At 42.6% G+C, this 23,475-nt stretch overlaps 1 protein-coding gene across 42 annotated transcripts in view; it reads right to left on the minus strand.

Moving 5' to 3' along the window:
• The window catches only part of SGMS1 (sphingomyelin synthase 1), a 335,256-nt gene that overhangs the window by 276,098 nt on the left and 35,683 nt on the right, over positions 1-23,475 (minus strand). For 30 of the 42 annotated variants that reach the window (XM_060404923.1, XM_042238541.1, XM_060404917.1 and 27 more), the window contains one exon: positions 23,008-23,099. The gene's annotated coding sequence lies outside the window, so the exon portion shown is untranslated. Of the gene's footprint in view, positions 1-23,007; positions 23,100-23,297; positions 23,418-23,475 lie in introns of those variants that run through there. The other 12 variants (XM_060404903.1, XM_060404901.1, XM_042238543.2 and 9 more) reach the window with 2 other exon arrangements.

Genomic DNA, 23,475 nt, shown 5'->3' on the forward strand with positions numbered 1-23,475 from the left:
ATGCCAGAAGCACACGGATGATGGCTCCCAGACCCGGCACCTCACCAGGGGAAGTGTTACAGGGGCTGGAGAAGCTCAGACTGAAAAAAAAAAGCAAGCATCACTCAGGGCCTTGGGCCACATTAGGCCTCCAGCCAAGCACAATAACCTGTGTCCTATGTGACATTAAAGCACAAAAGGAACGCAACACTCTGGCACCCAAGACTGCAGCCACCTGGAGTCCGCACATCAGAGCCCTGGCTCTCCTGAGGCCCCCAGCGATACACAGTTAGAGACATGGAGTGGGAGAGAGGACCTGGCGCAGTGTGCAACGGCAAACCCAGGCCGCAGGGAAGTGACTAGGACAAGGAGGCCACCCTGTGGGAAGGGACAGGGTCGTGACTGGGAAGAGCACAGGAGAGCTTCTAAAATGTTGCTTTCTTGGTCTGGGCGATGATAACATGTTCACATTGTTTTATGTACTCTGATGAAAGTGTCCAGCTTTTTAAAAAGGCACCTGAGATATAAAACTATACACGAAGACCAGGCTCCAGCTCTTGGGATCACACATCCCCGACGGACACCTGGCTGATCTGACCAAGTGCATGGGGCAACCAGAACTATGAGCGATGTGCCCACTGGCGGCCACACACCCGGGAGCAGCGTCCATTGTCTACACGGCTCTCCAAACTCCACAGCTCAAATGTAGGGCTGGCCAGTGCAGCACTTGATGAGCAGAAGAGAACATACGAAGATGGGAATTACGGAATTACCCGCCGTTAATGGATTACAATAAACCAGTGTTTTATCCACTGGGGGAAAAAAAACCGTCATAGAAAAGAGAATGAAACAAGGGCAGATAAGCAGATTGGAAAAGGCTACTTCAGGGAGGACACACCCTGAGTGCTCCCACTGGCCTGTGCCCTGGCCTGTCCGTGGCTGGCTCGCCTATTTCCTGGCACCCACTCTCTTCACCCCCGTGGAGCACTGGGGGAAGGGTGAGCACAAATGATTTTCTTCTTTTACAAGATGGACTTCCAACATTTTTTACCCTCCAAAGTTTTCCCTTTGCCATATTTTTATGAACTAAGCAAGGTGTTTATATATTGTTCCATATCCTTCTCTTCCCCCTAAAGTACATGCTGAAGGGCAGAAATGGTCCTTCTCAATTCGGTAGGATATCTTTGGACTGGGATCCCTTGCACACAGGCATCTGTATATACAACCATGTGTCCAAAAGCATCTATACCAACACTGGGGAACTTCCTACTGCTGCAAAGCAGATTACATTGTAATCTATGTCAGGGCAGCAGCACTGACTTCTACCACACCATCTTAGAACAGAAAGTACCAGCATCTTTCAGCCTGGAGACTGAGGAAGGATTCTTAAATGCTGCCATGGGTGTTGCAGGAAAGATACATCTGGATAAGAAGTGAATTAGTAAGTAGTTAAAGGCCTGGGTTTGGGAGTCCAGTACAAATGGGTTAAAATCTAACCCAACTCTAGCATAAAAATCCTGGGCAAGTCGCTTGACCTCTCTGAACCCTCCATTTGGTCACAACGTTCCAGGTCCTAGAAAGGAGAGGACATCTGACCCATTTATCTCTAGGGAGGTTCCACATCTCCAGCCTCTCCCTCGGGGGGTGATTTAAAAATTAACACATTCAGGCATCCAACATCTGCATCTGCTCTGTTGGGGTACCCTCCTCGATAAGTGAGCACTGGTGGGAGGGGAGCCCACCCCATCAGAGACTCTGAGAAGAAAGGCCATGCTCCCCTCCATCCCTGGCACCTGGTGTGTACATGCGTCACCGGGGCCTAGACAGTCAGATGCTTCCAGCCGGGACCCTGGATCTGGAGTGAGACCCCAGGAGACAGGGACAGAGGAGAATGGAGCAGAGTGGCACCACAGTGCCTGGGCATCCAGGGCCTGGCTGGAGCCAGCACGTATGTCCTCACTGGGTGTTCATAACACATGGCGTCACTGTTCTAGGTTATGGGTTTTGCTGTGCTTCTGGTAACCCAGCCTCCTTTGGCAGCTGTGGGATATCCTTTCAGTGTATCCTTCTTCTTTCTGCTTAAGTTCTTATTTGCTACCAAGAACACACGGACAGAAGTGGGAAAATTCTGATGACCTTTGGCATTGAGAAGTGCAAGAGGATGACAAAAATAAAACATCAGAAGGAGCCAAACCAGAGAAGTGATGGCTCAGAAAATAAGACCAAGCCAAAGATTCATGCTGCTAAAGTGGTATTCAATGGCTCTGCTTCCTCTCTTTCACAGCATAACCTTTACAACGGCACCCTCATTTTTGAAAACTGATGCTCTATTTGCTTGACACAATGGAGGACACTACAAGGGAAAACAAATTGATTTTCTTTGTTTTATTCTGTTGACAGCTTCTTCTGTTCTCAAATTTCTTGCCAATTCTTAGAAACTGGAAGGTGATAGCTTATTAAACCCCGTAGCGTTCAGTTCAGTTTGTTGTTGCTGCTCAGTAGCTAAGTCACGTCTGACTCTCTGTGACCCCATGAACTGCAGTATGCCAGGATTCCCTGTCCTTCACGGTCTACCAGAGTTTGCTCAAACTCATGTCCATTGAGTCGGTGATGCCATCCAACCATCTCATCCTCTGCTACCCCCTTCCCCTTTTGCCTTCAATCTTTCCCAGTATCGGGGCCTTTTCCAATGAGTTGACTCTTCACATCAGGTGGCTAAAGTACTGGAGCTTCAGCTTCAGTATCAGTCCTTCCAGTGAATATTCAGGGTTGATTTCCTTTAGGAATGACTGGTTTGATTTCCTTGCAGTCCAAGGGACTCTCAAGAATCTTCTCCAGCACCACAATTCAAAAGCACCAATTCTTTAGCACTCAGCCTTCTTTATGGACCAACTCTCACATTGTACATCATTTAACAAATCTTTATCCAAGGCCTACTATGTGCAAAGCACTATGCTATGCATTAAAGCTAAATTCATAACAAATGGAGATATTTCAATTCAAACTCAACTGGAAACTTTGTAATTAATGTTTGAAATTTTTATTTTAAATGTAAAACACCAAAGTAATTACTATATGAGCACTTATTACATACAATATATTCTAGTGCTATAAAACTAAAAGGGTTCACAGTGGTGACCTATGAGTCAAATGCAAACCACAGGCAGGTTTTGTTTAAGCTACATGGCGTTGGTGTTTTTTCAGGTTTTCTATCAGTTACTTAAAACTCTGTATATCTATGAAAATTGGAAGATCCAGTTCCCTATTCCTGACCTGGGCTGCCACCTGACAACATGGAGAGAGTTCTATCCACCTCTGCTCCAGTAATAAGGGGCAGACAGCTCTCCCATGTGTCACAGGGCCCAGGCTCTGATATTTCATTTAATATCAAATCCACTTTGCAAATTTATTTTACCTGCTTGGTCCCAAGAGGCACTGTGGATTCTTGTTTTAGATACACCATAAAGTGAACTTTTAAAAAAGACACACACACACACACACACACGTAATTCAGATGCTTCAAAACTTTCCACACGGGGAAAAAAAGGAAGAACAAAATTTTTCCCACTTGAAGCATTTCCTGGATTTTAGACTTTCTGAAAATATTAATTTATAAAGTACTGCATGGCACCCCATTCCAGTACTCTTGCCTGGAAAATCCCATGGGCGGAGGAGCCTGGTGAGCTGTAGTCCATGGGGTCGCTGGGAGTCAGACACGACTGAGCGACTTCACTTTCACTTTTCACTTTCATGCATTGGAGAAGGAAATGGCAACCCACTCCAGTGTTCTTGCCTGGAGAATCCCAGGGATGGGGGAGCCTGGTGGGCTGCCATCTATGGGGTCGCACAGAGTCGGACACGACTGAAGTGACTTAGCAGCAGCAGCACCTCTTATTGCATCACATTTTGTACTTAAATATTTGTTTTCAGGAAATGACAAAACATTCTGCCTCCCTGGTTTATATACATACCACCCTTTAGGTGTAGGGAAGGGCCTGGAAACACCTGTCAAGTTTAGAAGGAAAAAAAAAGCAGGTGGGGAAAGAAACTCATGACTTTTAAAACACTCTTGCCTTGACCATCATATTTCTCTAATATATCAAACATCCTTTTTTTAAGAGCAAAAAGCATCTGATGCTATCAGGGCAATATTTTCAAACTGCTGCATGTACATATTTCTTTTTCTTCCAAATTTCCTTTTTCTCTCATTAAGAGGAGGCAGGCAAAAATTGCTCATACCTTTAGTTCACATATAGCACCGCAAAGAGTTTGAATAGTCATTTAATAACACTTGACGAGTGCATGAAAGCTTGAATGAAAAACAGAATGAAGGAATGAACAAAGGAACAGAAATGGAACAGAACAGAATAACATTATTTTTGAGGCAGAGGGCGCCACAAGGAGCCCTCACTGCCTGCTCTCCAGGGCATGCAGCTGCCTAAATGCCCTTCCTTTATCTGTCCAAACCCAGCCTGTCAGCTCTCCCACCACTCCCGTCCACATGCTAGGATTCATACTCTATAGGCTCATTTTCCTAAAATCCTTTACTAAAAGTAAAGGTTGGTTTATAAAAACCAACATGCAAACTCACATTTATGCTCTTGTGATTACTTTTTCCCTACATAAATAATGAAAAATAATCTACAATACACTGAGGTGGTATTTCTTTGTCCCAAAGAAGTGAGGGCTATAAGCACTGCCTGGAATGCCTATAGATGTAGTAAATGGTGTGGATTGGAAGCTTTTTATTTTTTTGGAAGGGATGAATAGTAAGGATGCCAGGGCATGGGGCCTACACGGTACAGTGGAAAGAACCCAGGTTTTGGAGACAGTACATTTTTCTCCTAGCTAGGCGGCAACAAAGCATGGTAGTTAAAAGTATGCACTCTGGAGTCGGACGGCCCTGGAGCCAATGCTGATTCAGCCACCAAAACACAACCTAGGCTGAACCTCCCAGAGACTTTCTGTCCCCTGTGAAGAAGCTGGAGCGATCCCCATCATGGAAGGCTGGTGTGACAAAGCCACAAGATGGCACCACCTGGCACCATGTCTGCCACAGGGGCGGAAACTGTGGCTGATCTTCTCCACGGCCTGTTTTCAAGGTCTTCCACTGACCTTCTAGGAACGTCTGGTTACATTTTCCAAAACAGCTGTGTGTGTGCTGGCAAAGCACTGCATACTGTGGACCTTCCAAGGGAAAGATGCCATAAAGGCTAATGGAAATGTTTTCAAGGCTTCGGGCTTCTCATCCCTTAAAGGAAGTCCAGGGAACATGGAAGGTAGTGTTTGCACAATCTTTACTATTTGAACCAGCCTTCCTCGCCTGCTGAAAAAGTCACACAAGCAACATCTTTGATTCTGGGTCCCTCGGTAGCAGAGGTAATAAAGGACTGGAGCTCAATTACACAAAATCACTGAACATAACAGAAACCTTCTTCTGGTAAATCTGCTGTTAAGCCTCAGGTTAATTCTGCCAACGTTACTCCTTGTGGACCTTAAATTTTCTGAACATATATATATCTTTTTAATAATCCCAAAAAACATCAGCATAACCCCAGACCCTCATAAGTATAGCTAGTACCACTATATCACACATGAAATTTTCTTCCAAAGTGAGAATAAAGGCCCAATGAACAAAATGAGAGATAACGTTCAAGGTCTGTGTGCTACTGTAGAGTAACTACAGTTCCTTATTAGGTTACTAATGACATCATATAGTGGGCCCTTCAATTTTTTATTTCAAAAAAGGATAAAAGAAACCACTTCTGTCTACTATCCTGCAGTGATAGAATGGTCCACCTCCAGCAAGAATTTTCTCGAGTCCAACTGCAAACACTACTTTTCTCTTGCTACCCAAGGATCAAATTACTGACGAAAAGCGGAAAAACAAACACTTGCCTAATAAATTGCTTGTTTTGCAAACAAACTGCCTTCGTGGATGGAAACATAAACCTTAAAAAGTCAATGAAGAAACACGTCTTTATAAGGCCACTTTGCCAGTGCCTGGGCAGCCTATGTTCCCTGCCCAGAGAATTGTCATGCCCATTTGGATAGTTAAGATTTTAAGAGAACATGGGGAACATTAGGAAAGGCAAGAGCTGAAGAATCAGAAAAATAAGAACTAAGAAAAGCAAGTTCAAATCTGGATGCAATTAAAACAAAACCAGACACCTTTTCCACTTCCCCACAGTGAGCACTGTTGCATCCAGAAGGGAGGTGCCCAGGAGGGTCACCATACAGTACCCAGCACATCACAGTGGTTGAGCATAACTACAGCACAGTAAGGGCTTCACCGGTGGCTCAGACTGTGAAGAATCTGCCGGCAATGCAGGAGACCTGGGTTCGATCCCTGGGTGGGGAAGATCCCCTGGAGAAGGGAATGGCTACCTATTCCAGTATTCTTGCCTGGAGAATTCCATGGACAGAGGAACCTGGCGGGAACCTGGGGTTGCAAAGAGTTGGAAATAACTCAGCAACTAAAACTTCTCTTTTCACAGCATATAATACATTATATTATGATAATGACTTTGAGCAAACTCCAGGAGACAGTGAAGGACAGGGACACCTGGTGTGCTATGGTCCATGGGGTCGCAAAGAGTCAGACACGACTTAGTGACTGAACGACAACAATGATAATAGCATCCTCTGTTTATTTAGCACATACATGCCAGGTACTACTATATGTGAATACAGTACACATGTCTATGTGCACATATATAACATAGATATAAAAATCTATATATTAACACAGAAACATATATATTTTACATATTTACAGAAAATTACTAGAGCTAATCAATGAATATAGTAAAGTTGCAGGATATAAAATCAAACCACAGAAATCCCTTGCATTCCTATACACTAATAATGAGAAAGTAGGGAAAGAAATTAAGGAAAAATTCCATTCACCATTGCAACAAAAAGAGTAAAATACTTAAGAATATATCTACCTAAAGAAACTAAAGACCTATATATAGAAAACTATAAAACACTGATGAAAGAAATCAAAGAGGACACTAATAGATGGAGAAATATACCATGTTCATGGATTGGAAGAATCAATATAGTGAAAATGAGTATACTACCCAAAGCAATCTACAGATTCAATGCAATCCCTATCAAGCTACCAGTGGTATTTTTCAGAGCTAGAACAAATAATTTCACAATTTGTATGGAAATACAAAAAACCTCGAATAGCCAAAGCAATCTTGAGAAATAAGAATGGAACTGGAGGAATCAACTTGCCTGACTTCAGGCTCTACTACAAAGCCACAGTCATCAAGACAGTATGGTACTGGCACAAAGACAAAAATATAGACCAATGGAACAAAACAGAAAGCCCTGAGATAAATCCACACACATATGGACACCTTATCTTCGACAAAGGAGGAAAGAATATACAATAGAGTAAAGACAATCTCTTTAACAAGTGGTGCTGGGAAAAGTGGTCAACCACTTGTGAAAGAATGAAACAAGATCACTTTCTAACACAGCACACAAAAATAAACTCAAAATGGATTAAAGATCTAAATGTAAGACCAGAAACTATAAAACTCCTAGAGGAGAACATAGGAAAAACACTCTCCAACATACATCACAGCAGGATCCTCTATGACCCACCTCCCAGAATACTGGAAATAAAAGCAAAAATAAGCAAATCGGATCTAATTAAAATTAAAAGCTTCTGCACAACAAAGGAAAATATAAGCAAGGTGAAAAGACAGCCTTCTGAATGGGAGAAGATAATAGCAAATGAAACAACTGACAAACAACTAATCTCAAAAATATACAAGCAACTCCTGCAGCTCAATTCCAGAAAAATAAACGACCCAATCAAAAAATGGGCCAAAGAACTAAATAGACATTTCTCCAAAGAAGACACACAGATGGCTAACAAACACATGAAAAGATGCTCAACATCACTCATTACCAGAGAAATGCAAATCAAAACCACAATGAGGTACCATTTCACACCAGTCAGAATGGCTGTGATCCAAAAGTCTACAAGCAATAAATGCTAGAGAGGGTGTGGAGAAAAGGGAACCCTCTTACACTGTTGGTGGGAATGCAAACTAGTACAGCCACTATGGAGAACAGTGTGGAGATTCCTTTAAAAATTGCAAATAGAACTGCCATGTGACCCAGCAATCCCACTGCTCGGCATACACACCAAGGAAACCAGAATTGAAAGAGACACGTGTACCCCAATGTTCATCGCAGCACTGTTTATAATAGCCAGGACATGGAAACAACCTAGATGTCCACCAGCAGATGAATGGATAAGAAAGCTGTGGTACATATACACAATGGAGTATTACTCAGCCATTAAAAAGAATACATGTGAATCAGTTCTAATGAGATGGATGAAACTGGAGCCGATTATACAGAGTGAAGTAAGCCAGAAAGAAAAACACCAATACAGCATACTAACACATATATATGGAATTTAGAAAGATGGTAATGATAACCCTGTATGCAAGACAGCAAAAGAGACATAGATGTATAGAACGGACTTTTGGACTCTGAGGGAGAGGGGGAGGGTGGGATGATTTGGGAGAATGGCACTGAAACATGTATACTATCATATAAGAAGCAAATCACCAGTCTATGTTCGATGCAGGATACAGGATGCTTGGAGCTGGTGCACGAGGATGATCCAGAGGGATGATATGGGGTGGGAGGTGGGAGGGGGGTTCAGGATTGGGAACTCATGTACACCCGTGGCAGATTCATGTCAATGTATGGCAAAACCAATACAATATTGTAAAGTAAAATAAAGTAAAAATAAAAAATTTTTAAATAAAAAATAGACATCAGAAAACATTAAATATATTAATATATTTACAATTAGTACTAAATATATATATGTAAAATCTCATTTAATCCTTAAAATAACCTTGAAGCAAACAACATCCCCATCTTAAAAGAGGAGGAAATCAGGATTTAGGGAGGTTAGGTAACTTTCCCAGGGGCACAGCCAAGACGTTAGGATACATACACAGATCAGTTTTATCTAATTCAAAATTTGGGCCCTTATACACCATATCATCAAAGAAGGTTCCAACAGCTCCCAAGTGGGAGACAGTAACCCCACCAACACAACCACCTAACTTGGATCAGCCCCAATTTCTGATCAGAGATACCCCACAGAAAGGTGGGTGATAGATGAGCTGAAGCAGCTCATTCTGCAGATGAGACCCAATTTCGTTCAACAGAAGCACAGCCAGTTCATCCTCGTCATGGACCCAACAGTAAATCTCTCAAACAAGTTTATAACCGTGGCCTCCACAAAAGGCATCAAATCTGGGTCTTACGTGAAAAGCCAGCAACCTCGGAAACCCCTCACCAAGTATCTGATCTTAGAGCCTCTTTAGACACCCTTGACTCCTCAGTCCTCCCAGCAGCCTCTACACTGTAGCTGGAGGAACACACTCCCTTCAGCAAAACAGCCATAAATGCCACTCTTTCTTCTCATCCTCCTGCAAGAGCTGGGGGAGTCCCACAATGGATAGAATATTTCATTCACACTCTGTCTGAAGAACAATTTTTCCCATAGAGAAACTGGGTAGTTAAAATTATCAACCAGATGAGGTTGAGAATAGGCCCCAGATGAGGGCCTATTCATGCAATCTCAAGTCACAAATGATAAAACTATAGTCCATCTCATAATTTTTTTCAATCACAAAATTATTTATCTTATAAATTTAACCCTTCATTTCTCTTTTCCACTTTATTTTTTTAATTGAAGTATGTTTGCTTTCTAGAATTTTGTGAATTTCTGTCATACATCAATAAGAATCAGCCATAGGTACACTCATGTCCCCTCCCTCCCAAGCCTCCCTTTCTGATATTATACATCACACTATAATGTATGTATGCGATCACTCTGCCAACAGAAGTTTGTTGAAGAATACAAACCATAACTATCACATACTAAGTGCCAACATCATGTTGGCGACAGAACAGAATTTTAATAATAAAATGTCACAGGGGATATAATAGAAATCACTTGGAAGCCACACATATTTGGTTCTTCCTTGATTCTTTATTCAGGAATCTATAAATACTGCACAGAGCTGGGATTTTAAGCGCTGGGAGTGAAATAGCTCTAGCAAGATCAGAAACTGGCAGTTTCTGCAAAGAACAGTCATAGTTCTCCTTTTAATTTAAAGAAAAACAAAAAAGGTTTGTTTTCCATTGCTGACCCTCAGAATGCAGAAAATAGAAAACCCAGGCTGCCTCAGTTAAGCTGAGAGTAACCAAGGAAATATTCTGCTCGTGCCTGGGGTAGAGCTTAAAAGTGGAAGTGTGACAGAGGCAGCAATGCTGATAATCAACCAGGATGGCAACACTCATAAACCTCATGCTGGGCACTGAGCAGCTAACCTGTCATCACCTTCAAGGCTCCCTCTTGAACTAAGAACTCTAGCCTCTGCCTGTGAAGTAGAAGATACAGTGCCAGGAGGGCATGTTGCTACAGTGTATATTAAGGGGCAAGGAGACAGAGGTATATATAGAGAGAAGTAGCTAGTTTAACAAAACGGGTCCCTTCCTAACTGACAAGAATTCACAATTTATTTCTATTTGCTTGTTTAAAAAAACACAACAACCAACCAGGCATCTCTACCATACTGTGCTCCTTTTCATTTTAATTCAGCCTCAAGATAATAACTAAAATTACCCCTAGATTGTTAGTAGCTTTAATAATAAGAGTAACGGACTTCCTAAACTTAGGAAACATATGAATCTGATTTCCCCAAAGGTTTGTAGAGTAATAAAAGGCCAATGCTTTTAAGTAGAAGGCAATTTCTCGGTTTTGCACACAGCCCAGCACGAAAAGAAGGCTCTTGGGCAAGCTTCCACAGCAATCAGCATGGAAGCAGAGATGTTTTCTTTTCCTTTCCCAGTGGTGAAGTTAGAGCTCTTGAAGAGCTGCTGTGTGCTGAGCTGCAAGCCTTCTGAAAGGAACTGTTATCTAATCACCACCAGGCCAGGCACTACCATCTCAGTTATCACCGGGTGACCAAGCCGTTCCTCTGAGGGGCTGTGTTCCAACGAGCGGGAAAGAAGCACGGGTATTTGACACGGGACACACCCAACACTCAGGGGCAAGAGAAAGCCACTGGCCGTATCACCACAAGGGGCACGGCAGGAAATAACCCAGTAACCCAAGGTCACTTAGTTGGCTTATATTAAAAGAACCACACCACACTCCAAAAACCGCTTAATTTTAGCAGAGACCTGCTATCAGAATAAAGGTTAGTTTTTTACCTCCTCTCTGATGATCTAAGTTTGAATGCTTTGTTGAAGCATCAAACACAAACATTGCCTCACTCTCCATGCTGTACTTATGCCCCATCTCTCTGGCCTGTGGCAGTGCCCTTTGTGGGTGGTCAAGGACAAATGGCATTAAAGCCTATTTATTGGGCTTTTCATGTAAGAAGGCTTAATGTGTCAGCTGCATTTTAATCTAAGGATTAGATGCTTACCCTCGGAAAATTCCTTTTAGAAACATCAATAAGGATATTAAGGATTGTTTTTTTATCTTAAGGCCCAATTATGTATAAATTTATTGGTATTTTACATCTGAAATAAAAGCTTTTAACCAAGAAAATGAAGCAGCTGCTGCAATGTTAACAAGAAAGCCAAGATCTCTACTGAAGCAATCTAAATATATATCACGCCTTAAAAATAAAAGAACACCAGCTAAGACTCACCACTGCAGGTATGTGTCTGACCAAATAACCGATGCTATAAATCCTGCCCTGCAGTTTTCTTAAGACTTCCATACTGACTTCTGGTTAAAGACTATGGACAGACACACATATTTAGTTCCTCTCTCTCCTAAACTCCCAATACAAACATTTATTGCTTTTCAAAGGTATAAACCCACAAGAACAGAGATAACAAGAGAGATTTAAATTTTAAACTTTTTAAAGCTGGGAATCAATTGGATAATGGCAACTGATTTTACAGACCCAAAGAAGCCATATCTTCCAATGTGTGAAGCCCCATTCTTACAGATGGGTTTCCCCGATGGCTCAGCCGGTAAAGAATCACTGGCAAGGCAGGAGACACAGGAGACATGGGTTCGATCCCCCGGAGAAGGAAATGGCTACCCACTCCAGTATTTTTGCCCAGGGAATCCCATGAACAGGGGAGCCTGGAGAGCTACAGTCCATGGGGTTGCAAAGAGTCAGACACGATTGCGTGACTGAGCATGAACGAAAGAATTCTCAACCGTGAACTTGCACTCAGGAGTCACCAGGAACGGAGAGAAAGTCTCTAACATGAAAGACAGAAACAAATGGGGGGGAAAAGGAATTGACACAAATGAGGCGCACACACACACACACACACACACACACACACACACACACACAACTTTAAAAAAGAAAAACCAGAGTATACTTAATCTCCTAAGAGAACAGCTAAGAGAAGAATGAGTAATAGTCACTCAGTCATGTCCGACTCGTTATGACCCCTTGGACTATAGCTTGCCAGGCTCTTCTGTCTATGGAATTCTCCAGGCAAGAATACTGGATTGTGTTGCCATTAAGACTCTGTAAGATAGAAGCATCAGAGAACAACAAGCCAAAAAGAGAGAGAGAGAGAGAGCTGTCAGAAAACAGAAACATAACAAACAGAAAAAATTTAATAGACTAGAAAGTAAAGTTAAGGAAATATTTTAAGACAACACCTTAAAAACAGAGGTGGGAAAGAAAAGATCACAGCACAGGACAAGTTAGTCAACATCTAACAGGAATTCTAGAAGGAAAGAATAGAGAAAATAGAGGGGACGTCACTAGTGACAGACTTCAAGAAAATTCCTAAAATGAAAGAGGTGAGTTTCCAGCCTGAAAATGCCTATTCGGATCTCAGTACAATAAACAAAAACAGACCGTCCCCACCAAGGAATATTATATGACATTTCAGGACACTGACGATAAAGAGAAGAACTAGAAGTCCAAGAGAAAAAGTCAGAAAGATTGGTCGCCTGCCCAGGACTGGGACTTAGACTGTCTTAGACTTCTCACCACTAACACTGGAAGGCAGAAGGTAAGGAGAAATCCCTCACTATTCTGCGGTTCAGAGACTTCCAGTCTGGAAGTCTTCACCAGCCAGTGCGTGTGCGTGCATGCTAAGTCACTTCAGTCCTGTCCAACTCTGCAACTCTATGGACTGTAGTCCGCCAGGCTCCTGGGTCCATGGATTCTCCATGCAAGAATACTGGAGTGGGTTGCCATGTCCTCCTCCAGGGGATCTTCTTAACCCAGGAATCGAACCCGCATCTCTTATGTCTCCTGCATTGGCAGGTGGACACACCAGGCAGTCTGTATATTAAACATAAATGTGATGCTCTCAGACCTAAAACAACTCACAGACTTATCTCCTGGGTAACCTGTGTGGAAGATTCTAGAGCATGCGGTTTGCAAAAATAGGGGAATGAACCAAGAAAGAAGAGAAAATGGAGTGAGAAAAACAGGGAGGCCCAGACAGAAGTAAGATAAGAGAAATCCCCAGGACACTGTTGAAGGAAAAGTCCATCTCAAGGCATGGTGCACAACAGGCCTGGAGAGGAAGCAGTCTAGATGGGGGCAGGGCCTAAGACTTCAGGCGAGAGAGTGTCAGTAAGATAAAGTTGATAAAATACTTAAGATATAGGAAGAGATTCACATGGAAGGCTCTTTGTGCCTCACTTAGTGAGAAATGCACAAAAATTTAAAAAACAAGACAATTATTAAATCCAAGAAAAAAGTACACGTGTGCAGGAAAGAAGGCAATCAAACCAGACATACGGCACATCTGTGAATGCTGTTTACACGGTAGAAGATAGCACCAAATAAACTGGGCGTGGAGGGGGAGCAAGAACATAAAGGGGTAAGAGGTCTTGCATGGATCCTGTAAAAGTCAAGCTTGCATAACTTTAATAAAACAAAAGCTAAACTTTAAAAATCTGGAGAAGGAAATAGCAACCCACTCCAGCAGCAGCAGCAGCAGCAGCAACAGCAGCAGCAGCCAGTATTCTTGCCTGGGAAATCCCAGGGACAGAGGAGCCCGGGGGGCTATAATCCACCGGGTCGCAAAGGAGTCGGACGTGACAGAGCGACTGAAAAACAATAAAACTTTTAAAAGAGACATCTAATATTTCATTACAGACGTTAATATTTCATTAGTACACCACCTGACAGCTTATATAAAATGTCTAATCATTTAACGTTTACCAAACTCTGCAAGTGAGGTTACCTCCTTTATACAGAGGAGAGAACTACCACAAGGAAGTTAAGCAGCTTGATGACAGCGACCCAGAATAACAGGGGCAGAGGCGGAACTGGGCAGAGGGTAGCATGCAGAGGGTGTATCTGAGAGTCACAGTATGAGCGACTGAACCACAAATGAACTGTACATTCAACAAAGGTTACGCTGGTGAAGTTTATGTTAAGGAAACTTAAGGAAAAGAATTACACAGACAGCTCGTCAAAACATTGATGGCTAGGCACCACCCCTAGAGTTTCAACTCAGTAGGTGTGGGTGGGACCTACGAAGTTCTACTAAGAAGTGACCAGGTGAGGCTAATGCTACTGTTCTGGGGACAACGTTTTAAGAACCACTGCTCAGGTTCAAAGGTTCTCAGTCCTGAGTGCGCAGCACTTTCACCCAAGACCCCAGACCAAGTAAATAAAAACTGGAGGAGAGGAAGTAGGAGAATACCTGGACACGGAGGGCTCTTACAGCCCTAAGGGCGATTCCAACATGCAGGCAGTTTGAGAGCCCCTGGCCTGGAGGCTAATAAGCAGTGCAGCAGATGTGAGCCCTGCAAGGAGGCCTGGGGCTACTCAGCCACATCCTGGCTGTGCCTCCATTTCATCATCTATAAAATAATAGTTATGGAGTTGTTGAGACTATTAAACAGAATAACCAACAAAAGAACTCAGGGCAGTGCCCATCATACGGTGAACAATACCGCTATTATTTTTGTTGTTGACTTACAGGAAACAAGGTTGCCCCTGATTTTTCAGCTATGAAATGGGTCAGGTTAAAGACAATGAAGAATCTATTAGTATTCAATCCCAGGCCACTAAGCAAGACGAAACGTTCCCAAGGACCTAAGAACAAAGTAAGGGGGATTAAATCTAAGAACTTTCTATGATTCCCACAAGCATTTGGCAAACCAAGGGTGATTTCTATAGAATTACTAGCTAATCCCTTTACTCTCTGAATAGGTGGTGTTATCTGGAGTGTAACGGTAAAAAGCAGGTGTTAGAATCAATACTCAAACACCACCCCTTATTTAAGAAACAACATCATGCAGTGAGTTCACACAGACGGTAACGGAGGACTCAGAAGAAACTCCTGGAGACATCTACATGGTAAACGAGTTCTTGTCAAGAGAAACTGAAAGTGAAGACAAAGGCACCGTTCAGAGAGGTTTGTTCATTCAAGAAATATCTGAGTGCCTCCCACATACCAGGCACAACAGCAGCGGGGGAGGACACGTCACTCACTGCAGGGCAGAGTCTGTCTTGCGGGGAAGTCTGCCCATGTGGGTCTGCCCCTGAAGAAAGCTTGGGGAATGCTGAATTGCACCCTTTTTCCTCAAAAGCGCTGTAGGGAGAGGAAAACTGATGGTTTCTGCTCATTTCTTTCTTGCACGTGTAGCTGCATATTGGGGGTAGGGTGGGTCAGTTATAGGTCATCCACAGTGACACAGTGTCTTGAGTTCACAAAGAAATCATTGTCTATATCCTCAGAAAGCAACATGACCCTCCAGTGTCTGGGTCATGCCAAAGCTGAGTCCCCAGGGCAAGCCTCCTGCATTAAGTCATCTGAGTAATTTCCCCACAAAACCTCACTGTTAAGGGAAAGCATTCTTAATGAAGAAAATGGTTTCTTCTTCTAGACAGAAATGGTTAAAGGCCTTGGAAGCATTCTAGGGGTGGTCAGAGCCTCTGTCGGAAGTTACATCCTCACACCATACTGATGGGTTCAAATCACCTCCCAACCACACAAGTGGTTCCTCTAAAGCTCAGAATTATATGCTCTCGTGTGCTCAGTTGTGGCTGACCCTTTTGTGACTCCACGGACTGTAGCCCGCCAGGCTCCTCTGTCCGTGGGATTTCCCAAGCAAGAATATGGGAGTGGGTTGCCATTTCCTCCTTCAGGGAATCTTCCTGACCCAGAGACTGAACCCGTGTCCCCTGCGTCTCCTATATTTGCAGGCGGATTCATTACCACTGAGCCACCTGGGAAGCCCAAAAGCTTAGAATTACTGGATCTGATTAAGCAATCAGCAAACATTTCCCAAATGAGTGCCAACTCTGGATAGGGCTAATTGTGCCAAGCTTGTGCCCACCAGAATGAAACAATGCCAGTACGAATGCCCCCTAAATATCCCTGGGGGCACTCTATACCTGAGAAGCTAAAGATCGACTTGCAAATAGAATATGTAACACCACCCTGCTTGTACACGTAGATCCTTCCAAAGAGCAGGCTTACTCTAGAAGTTCTTACCTCACTGCCTCTTTGACTTATTATTAATCCAAATGCGCCACAATCATTACACAGAGGCGACTGTGCAGCTCAGGACGCAGCCAGGATGCCTGACTGCTGCTGGTGCTTCCCCCATAGGCCACGTGACTCAACTTCTGCAAGCCCACCTGTCAGTCTGCTGGCAGGTTTGTCTCAAAGATCAACGACAAAAGCAAGAGACAGAGGGCCAGCCTGCATCAGGTAATATTCTAAATGCCCCACAAATACCCATTAATTTAATCCTTCCCAGAACCCTATACGGTGGATACCTTTACTCCACACTGCACAGTTCAAAAGACTAGGGCAAAGAGAGATTAAGTATTTGTCAAAATCCTATGTGGCTAATAATTGACCCCATGCAGTCTGGCCCCAGGATCCATGTTCTTAATCATTTCTTTATCCTGCTTCCCTGACACTTCTTTCAGGTCAAACAAGAGAATACACCCATATATTTATGGCTGATTCACGTTGTATATATGGCAGAAACCAACACAGCACTGTAAAGCAAGTATCCTCCAGTTAAAAAGATACAATTATTATTATTATTACTATTATTATTTTGCCTCCCAGCATCCACTGACCCTCCCTGATTTCTATAGTTCTGGTAATGACATTTTCCACTGTCACTAATGCTTCATCTTCAGCTGAAGAGGTGCTGATCTCAGACGCTAGGTGTGAAGCACATGACCCGGGCAATCCAACCAGGAGAGGCCAGTGTCCCTATCCACAGGGACCGGGCTAGTGCTAAGCACCAGGCCAAGAGTATAGCCTCTGCAGTGTCTTATTGTCTCTGTCATGACGGCACCTGAAGATGCTGGAGGTCTCACCTGTAGCCCAAGAACATTCAGCCAAGAATGAGCCTCCCTCCTGACATTGTCTGGATCCCCAGTCTAGTGCTTCCTGAAGCCAGATTCATCTCAAGGCTTTCAACTGCCTGAACCAATCAATTTTTTTTTTACTTAAGATAGTTTGAACTGGGTTTTCTGTTACTTTAACCAAGAGAATCATCCTGATCTCTTTCTAAAACATGTTTCATTCTATCAAGCTATATTCAGCACCACTTCAGTCCTTTCCTGCTCTGAAAATAAAACTTGAGAGACTGAGAAAGTAAATTTTAATTAGCTAGCCTTGACAAATTAAACACTCCTGAAGCTGGAGTTCCCGACAAAATAGCTCCATATTATGTAGAACAGAAGATCCAGGGTTTTTTTGGTTTTTTTTTTAGTGCCATATTTCAAGTTTGTTTCATAAAAATTTATTTTTAACTAAAACAGTTAACCCTGGAGTTTTCAGCTCTGTAAGGAGAATAACTGTGATATTTCTTTCTTCTTGGTCTTCTGATTTTTCAGTTACCCCTAAATCCAAACCATTACAAAAAACTACTAAAATGAAGAACAGGGTTGATTTTTTAAAAACATTTTAAACACAACAGAAGGTTATGTATGGGTATACATCATTTCTTCCTTGTAAAGAAGAGAAATGAAACCTTAGCCTTATTTATTGATTTTGGTAACAGAAGAAACCAGTATGGAGTTTTAATCACATTCATGAAATTATTCATTGCACCAGTTAACATTCCTTCCCTATAGTTCCTTCAGACAAATTCTTATAATTAGATTTCAGAGGAAAGCACCATTGGTCACCCAAATCACACATGCTGCCTCACATCAGACGGCTCCTAAGACAATGAGTAGACACTGTCAGGACATTGTGCATTTTCTTTTGATTAGTTCAGTTCAGTTTGGTCGCTCAGTCGTGTTCGACTCTTTGCGACCCCATGAACTGCAGCACGCCAGGCCTCCCTGTCCATCACCAACTCCCGGAGTTCACTCAAACTTAGTACACATAGCTAAATAACTACGTGTTACAGCTGGGTAATAGGTCAGTCACCTGTGCAAGTATCTGCCCATAAAACATATATGAGCATATATGAAAACGCTAATTCAGTGAAAATGATGTTAAAAACCAGATTCACATTCCTCGGGCTTCCTTGACAGTTCAGTTGGTAAACAATCTGCCCACAATGCAGGAGACCCTGGTTCAATTCCTGGGTCAGGAAGATCCCCTGGAGAAGGAACAGGCTACCCACTGCAGTATTCTGGGGCTTCCCTTGTGATTTAGCTGGTAAAGAATCCACCCACAGTGTGGGAGACCTGGGTTCAATCCCTGGACTGGGAAGATGCTCTGGAGAAGGGAATGGCTACCCACTCCAGTATTCTGGCCTGGAAAATTCCATGGACTATACAGTCCATGGGGTCTCAAAGAGTCGGACACGACTGAGTGACTTTCACTTTTCACATTCCCTGGAGAAAATTTTTAAGTATTTCCCTCTTTTCTGTGTTCATTGCATCGCCTTCTATGTGTGCCAGTGTGCCAAGTCGCTTTAGTCATGTCCAACTCTCTGTGACCCCATGGACCACAGACCACCAGGCTCCCCTGTCCATAGAATTCTCCAGGCAAGAATACTGGAATGCATTGCCCTGACCTCCTCCAGGGCATCTTCCCGAGCCAGAGATCGAACCCAGGTCTCTTAAGTCTCCATGTTGGCAGGCATATTCTATACCAGTAGCACTACTTGCTCCTATTAAGAAGAGACAAATTTAACAGCCTCGAATAAACAAATAGATAAGCATACCAACAAAGACAGATTAATCTGTTTAACTACATTCCAAACTTTATTACCCTGTATGTGGTTCTTCCCTTTGAGGTTTATTTTTTATTATTATCATTACCTAAGATTGAAGGTTGGCTTGGCTTGCTTTGGGGAGCTCTTCAAAGCTCACAGCCCTATGCAGACAGTCTGTTTTCACACCATCTTTGTTATCACATGTAAACAAGTAGAATCTTTAAATACATAATTGCTTATATGATGTCATACTACATACTTTTTTAAAATGGAGTTAACCATTAGTTTACATAGAATGTAAACAAAAATAGTCAACACATTAATTTAAAATTGAGGATTTAGTAAAGCTATTTCCATAATACTTTTTTTTTTTTTTTTTTTCACAAAAAAGCACAATCCTACAATGGAATTTTAAATTCATAGGGGTTTCCGTAAAGTCCACAGGGCCCAGAATCATATCTATCACCATTTTACACCTGGCATACAATAGGCACTCTGCAAGTAAATTGTATGTTGCATAAACAAATGAATCCATAAAGGCATTAAAGGACTTCCCTGGTGGTCCAATGGTTAAGAATCCATCCCAATGCAAGGGACATGGGCTTGATCCCTGGTGGGGGAATTAAGATTCCCACATGCCACGGGGCAACTAAGCCCTCGAGCCACAAATAGAGAAGGCCCTGTGCAACTAGAGAAAGTCCACTCACGAGCCTGCATGCCGCAGTGAAGACCCAGTGCAGCCAGAATAAACAATAAACGAATAAAGACTATTTCCCACCTCTGCACACGTGCTAAATTGCTTCAGCCGTGTCTGACTCTTTGCAACCCTATAGACTGTAGCCCACCAGGCTCGTCTTGTCCACAGGATTCTCTAGGCAAGAATGCTGAAATGGGTTGCTGTTTTCTTCTCCAGGGGACCTTCCAGATCTAGGGCTCGAACCCACGTACGCCTCTTCTGTCTCCTGCCCTGGCAGGCGGGCTTTTACCACTAGTGCCACCGGGGAAGCCTAGAGAGGTTATTATTACTGTGTCCTTGCTTTGATGAAGTAAAGCAGAAGGTGGCAGACTTTTATGCAAAGGGCCAGATGGTAAACATCCCAGCCATTGTGGGCCACATGGTCACTGTTGCAGATATTCCAATCTCTTTCACAACGATTCAACTCTGCTGTTGTAACACAAAAATGGTCATAGACAATATATTCACAAATGAGCATGATTGTGCTGTGTTCAAATAAAACTTTATCTATAAAAACAGAATTTGGCTAGAAAATCATTCAAATCGCATAAGAACCACTTTCTTACAGTGAACACTCTATTCCTAAAGGCTGGACATTGGTGGACTTGCTAAATTCTGCCAGACATGTTTTGTTGGGTCAAAAATTGGGCAGGGCATATATAATCATTCCTCATAGCTCCATCACTCCTTACTGAGCAACCCTGCTCCCTATTAACTTCCATCATGATATAAGCCAGTCCCATGCAAGCCTCTGAGTTTACATCCTAAACTTTATAGCACAACTGGTTTCCAGGAATGTGGCCCATATCCATAACTGTGAATCCATAACCACAAGATAGGCTCCTCAAGAGCAAGCCCATGACTGTCAACTCTGCACGCTTCATCTATACTGTCAACATCCAGTGAACTTCAAATATTTACTGACTGCCTAGTGTTTGATACAGTCATGGTCTCCTAGGAGGGGCTGCAGGAAAAGTTCTAATGGCTGACAAAAGGCTGGACGAAACACATGCCAATGGAGCGCAAAGAGAAAAGGGACGCAGTGAGTCACAGGAAAAAGAACAGGACTCATCACAGGCCTGAAACACCAGTCTTTCCAACTGTGTCTCAACCTTGCATCTGCTCCCAGGATTTCTCCTCCACATCACAGCAAAGCTGGGCAGAGGTTGGACAACTCAGGACATCTCAACCATGACCACAATGAGGATAAAACCTTGGTTAAGGCTTCAGAGTGCCCTCCCCCAATCACCAGCAACTAACTGAAGGAATAAACTGCTGAATTCACAGATGGAATGCTCTCCAGCAATGAAAATGATCCATCTACAACTAAATGCAACAATATGCAGGTATCTCTGTCAAGCATTGTTGACTGAAGAAGGCTGGACCTGGAAGAATACAGTCTGCATTATATAATCATGTTATATCTCTCGCACGCGCACGCACACACACACACAAAGAAAAACAAGCAAAACCAATTTATGCTCTTAGAAGTCAAGAGAGTAATTCTCCACCGAGTAGGTCGTGTCCAGTATCAAGTGTCGAGAGGAGGCATGAGGCTGTGGTAAAAGTATTGTTTCTTGGTCTGGCTTCTGGTGACACAAGTGAGCTTAGTCTGAAAGCTGCACTGAACTATACACTTACATTGTGCATATTTTCTTGCATCTATGTTCTATTTCAATGAAAAGCTTAAAAAATAAAATAAAAACATTCCACCACTTGGAAGTGGTCCAGAGAGCCATATGAAGGCCCCACACAGAGCCCCATAAGGCTTCCCCTTCCGTCATCCTTCAGAGCCTCTTGCCTCATATGGAGCCCCAATCATCCTTCTCATCATCTCAAAGCATAACCAGTGAGAAAGCCAACGAGATCATTCTGAGATACCTGTAATTCCAGTCTAAGCTCCTTCAAAATGTTAGTGCCCTTCAGAAACTTTACTGCTATCACTAACTTTCTGTTTTAAATGAGAAGTGGGAATATTAAAAAGGACTCCGCCACTCCAAGTGGCTCGCTTAAATATACTTCTTTTAAAATAATGCTCTGAATAGTTAACTCCAGTTCATAAACATCTATGAAGAAATGCTTCAAGACTCAGGGACTACTTGAAGAAGATACCATAAATGGAACGTAACTGAGATTAGAATGTAGAATAGCCAACAGCCACCTTGCAAAAATTGCATAGAATTGTAATGAACAGTTGTGTAACTGGCCTTGATATAACTGTAATCAGAACAGAACACACATCTCTAAGAACGCAAGTAAAGTTTCAATGCAGGTAGTCAAATTACAGGGCTGGGAATCATTCTGACTCTGTCTAATGTTGATTTTACTACACTAACTTCAACTAGTACTTCAGTGGCATCACCAACTCGGTGGACATGAGTTTGAGCAGGCTGCAGGAGCTGGTGATGGATGGGGAAGGCTGGCGTGCTGCAGTCCATGGGATTGCAAAGAGTCGGACACAACTGAGCGACTGAACTGAAACTCAACTAGACATTACTACTCATGTTCTTTTCATATTCTCCTGTAAGTTTCGGTTTTCAAAAATCAGTTAAGACCTTTGATCACATTAGATCACAGAGACTGGTCTACGTGTGAAAGCTGATTAGGAAGGAGGAAGAGCAGTAATCCAATCCCCTGATCTGAGAACAAACAACAGCCACAGTGGGGCAGACTGGCACGTTACCAGGAACAGAGAAAGCACAGGAATCCTCTGCTACACAGGGCACATGCAGAGTGCAAATTCCAATTCTTTATATTCAGATGTTTTTCATATCAAACAAATTCATATTACAGGTCTGTCCATTAAGCAAATCATTGCCTAAATGTAATTGTACGTAACTAAATGATTCTGCCATAGAGTTTATGCATGTTCTAAAATGCCTCTCAGGAGAGAATATCCTTAATTTTAGGAACTGCATCCCCAAGAATCAAGGATAAAAACATCATGATCTCTTCAACTTACTTTCACATGTTTCAGCAGGAAAATGTGGAAACCGGAACACACGCACAACATGGCAAAATGCTAACAAATGTTAAATGTAGGTCGTGGACACACAAAACTTGCTGCTCATCCTTTAACTCTTCAGTAGGTTTGAAATATTTTGTAATAAAAAGACACATGGAAATCTTTGCTCACCTTTCAAGTGGATGGCCTTCTTTCTTCTAATCAAAAGCGAATGGCTAAATCTGCCCAGAGGCACACCTAGGGATGTTCATGCTGTCCTCATCCTGCAAGAAGAAGCAAAACAGTATGTTACCATCAGTGATTTTTATTAAGTTAATGCTATTTCAGTTGACACAGTGTTCTTAATCTGTGTCGAGCCTGTAGATTAAAATACTGTTGTAATTATTTTTTAGGCAAGGAGAAATATGAAAGCAGAGAAAAACGATCCCATCACAAATTGAATGCAGGGAACAACCACTGGCCTCACCCACTCAAGGGACTTCTGGAACAAAGGAATTCCTCAGTAATTTCTTTTAATTCACATAAATTTCAGGGCAGTGATGTAGCCCAAACTCCACTGGAACAAAAACTGAGGCTTTATTAAGGACCTGAACTTGACTCTGACTTGGTATTCTGAGGCTACACTTGGAAGGCACTTAC

This window comes from Ovis aries, chromosome 22 (genome assembly GCF_016772045.2).
Source record: "Ovis aries strain OAR_USU_Benz2616 breed Rambouillet chromosome 22, ARS-UI_Ramb_v3.0, whole genome shotgun sequence".
Classification (NCBI taxonomy): Eukaryota; Metazoa; Chordata; class Mammalia; order Artiodactyla; family Bovidae; genus Ovis; species Ovis aries.